This window comes from Squalius cephalus, assembly GCF_949319135.1.
Source record: "Squalius cephalus genome assembly, chromosome: 23".
NCBI classification, from domain to species: Eukaryota; Metazoa; Chordata; class Actinopteri; order Cypriniformes; family Leuciscidae; genus Squalius; species Squalius cephalus.
In genome coordinates, this window is record NC_137144.1 from 20,597,940 (window position 1) to 20,601,679 (window position 3,740).

Below are 3,740 nucleotides of genomic sequence, written 5' to 3' on the forward strand. Positions count from 1 at the left end.
ACAAGCAGACCCTAGAGACTAACATTTTAGGCCATTGCTATCAGAGAGTGTTTGATATAGCTGAACGACAGCAAGAGAAGAAGGTCAGAATTAATTATAAATTGGCCTTAGGTCAAAGTAGTAGCAATGTAGGACACATATGCTTTATTTTCTGTGGCGGCGTAACAATCATCTACCATGCTATTCTACACAGGGATGTTTTTAGAGATCAAATGCTTTTAGAAACTGACAATTTTATCAGTGAAGCGTTTTTGTACAGTATGTTGAAGAGTTGGTATGAGGATAGCTCTGTTCATAAAAGTGGGATAAAATAAACTTTAAATATTAAGCGAACATCGTAGTACGTATTTCGGACGCTATATTCTGGTTATAGTTGCTGCTGAGGACCAAAAAAGTTTAGCTTAAGACTCACTGGTATTTGACTTTTTTAACTGTAGCTAGCTAAGCTAAGATGTTAGCATCAAGTTTCAAGCTTTGTCTGTTTCGATCAGACTTGCTAGAAGATGTTTTTGATGGGAACTTAAGTAGCTTTTAGTGGAAATGTGACTTAGTTACACTTTCTTTTTCTCGAAAGGTCTGGCAATGTTGTCTAAAATCTTATATTATTAATAATTTCTGGCCTTTTTACTAAATCTTTTTAGAATCCATCATAATATGAAGAGATAGTGATACAGCAGTGTCATCTTTGATGTAAGGCATAACAACATTGCATCATTTATAAGCATTAGTCATTGGATATAAGACAGCATTTGAATTCTTGGCAAATTCTTAATTTATTTTTATTATTAAATCTGTTTCTCAGATGAAGACTGGTGATTTAAAGAATGACAATTAATATTAAGATTCGGAAGATTCTTTCTTTGTAAAACAGGTTTTTTTTTAAGGAATTTTCTTTTTTAAACAATTCAGATCAAACATTCTTTTTTGCTAAATAATGTAAATCTTGTAATGAAAGCCATAGATAGATAGTCTATTTGGTATTTAAAGCCATATGAGGAAGTATGTTATAGGAATCACGTTAGACGTATATGCACATGCTTAAATTATGTTCTATCGGACCAGTTAGCTTTATTGTTTGTGAAACAGGGAAAAATTATTGGGAAAATTGTTGAGGGTCTGGAATGGATATAATACAGATACAGATAAACAGATAAAAAAAAGATAATGCAGTGGAAGCAAAGGAAATGTTGTCCTCCCCCTACTCTTGTAGTGCTAAATCCAATAGATGCCTAAAAAGCCACAGTAGGAACTGACATTTCCAACCTCGTTTTAAAAGCCAACCTCAGTTATATTAAACTCTGCAGGCAACAGGATTCTCGTCCAAACAATATGGCTCACCATGTATTGTTTTGACCATCTTTTCATCTCTCAAACATCCTGGCCCTCCAGGTAGTGGACGTGCACTTGAAAAGTAGATGTCTGAGCTGATCTTATTGTCATGGTGCCTGGGCTCTAGAGGAAAGGCCGGACAGGGATCTGGAATGCAGGGATAGCGGATATAATCCTAATCATGTGTTTCCAGTAACAATCACAACACTGGTAGATATTGGTGGAAGAGAAATATATTACAGGGAGGCTGTATTGCATTAGCCTCAAATCCATGTCAACAAGTTTTCATTGTTTTTCGTGTCTTTTTAAATGGACGCTTTGTTCAACAGCTTGTTCATTGACGCCTTTGGTATTGATGTCACATGGGCAGTATATACAGTAAACAAAGCTAAGCGATTCATAAAACCATGTTCAATGAAACTCATATTACTCATTAGCAATATCTGTGTGTGTGTCACTATCATTGTAGTATTCATCTTTCAACCTAATATATTTCTCTTCCTGTGAATTGTGTGTCGGAAAATTCCATTGCAATATTCAACTATGGGAGACATTTAAGCTACACATCTGTTTATATATGTGGTCTTTTTCATCTGGGCAAATGCAAGAACAGCAGTCGGGCAATGTCGAGTACAAATGTCTGAATATTTATGTGTGATGAGTGCAGATATTTTGTGTTTTCATTGCCACTGAGCTGTGTATGGTTTCAATATAATAACTTTGTGACACCCTCTGGCATTCACAGTAATGTATTTTCCATCTGAGAAGTCCTAGCTGAAGTGCTGACTTTACGATTTCTCTTGAGTATTTCTATCATCTTGTCCGAACCCTCGTTAGAATGACGAAGGAACGAGGTGTGAAAAAAAAATCTCACGGTTCCTCTATTTGTAACTCATCGTTAATCCACCTGTGTTCCGTTTACTGATCCATCTATAAACTAAAAACAGCTGTAACTAACTATGTATCCTATGATGATTTATGTAGACTTATTCTATAAATAAAAAGAAAAAATATACTTCCCTTTGTGTGATTTTTTTTTAGGTAATATTAGGTTTCATAATGAATTTATTTCATTAAGAGAATGTTTTGGAGAGAAATCTCTTATAATCACCCAGGCTGCATTTATTTGATCAAAAATACAGTGAAAACTCTATTTTAAAAAAAAAAGCTGACACCGTCAGAACAGACCTGCGACCATATTTACTGTTGTCACCGATTCTTGGCAATATTTTTATTTTAACATCACTCTTGAAGCTGTACAATACCTGAATTACAGCCTAAAGTCATCTGAGCAAACAGGGCACCTTTTCTGGATCCTCAAACCCCTTTAGCTGCTTTGCCATCTGACCTTGAGAGAAATAACGGTCTCCTCATTCACACACAGTGGGCCGGAGAACATGATATAGCCACTGCTGCCATCACAGCCATATATTATATGCACCCAAATCACTCTGCATCCACGACAGCCTGTCTCCAGGGAGGGAAGGAGGAGGCATTAAGCGCTTCTACCTGCAGTGTGGCGATAACCTCTTTAGTCGTGACCTTTCCAGAGAACGCAGTGTAAAGCACCGTCCTCTTTAAACCCTCTACAGTAGCATGGTTCAGAGACAATAGCAAATTAGACCTTATATGATGCCCTGGTAACCCTGGGGCCTATTTTTCATAATTATGTCTATGGGCTGCATTGGAGCACTGCATACTAGAGGAAAAATTCATAGACTTGTACTGGAATATCCCCTTATTTCTTCAAAACACCCAAGCAATGTGCTAAAAACACTTAGTAATGTGCTAAAACACACTAAAAACATCTTCGCAATGCCATGGCAACCGCCCAAGTGACCACAGAGCAATGCATTAAAAATCACTTAGAAAACCAATGCCCTGGCAAAGACACAGAACAGCCTAGCAACTGCATAAAAGGTAAGAGCCAATCAGAACACTTTAGCAACACCTTGGTAACCACAAGCTTTTTGCACTGGCAAAACTTGTTTTGTTTTTAAGAGCAGGAACATTGTGTGAAAAATGCTTTGTTAGTGGCTCTTTAACATGAACCTGCCCTAAACAGCCCACCATTGTGTGCATCAGCCAGTGTTGTGCATCTCAGATACATTTCTTTTGTCTTTTTGTATCAGTATTTATTTATTGATCCCAATAATGGCTGAATACAAACAAAAGAATAATGATAAAAGAATAATGAAGATTTAGGCTCAATCCCAATTCACCCCTTGCCCCTTCCCCTTGGCCCTACCCCTCCGTTTTGCGCGTTCCCGTGAAGGGGTAGGGTTGTCTCGATTCTCTTTTGGTTGGAGGGGTAGGGGTAGGGGGAAGGGCCAGATAGCCCTTGAAACGAAGATTTTTCAGGACCACACTTAAAACGAAGGGGTATGAGAAATGTACCTGCATACACCGGC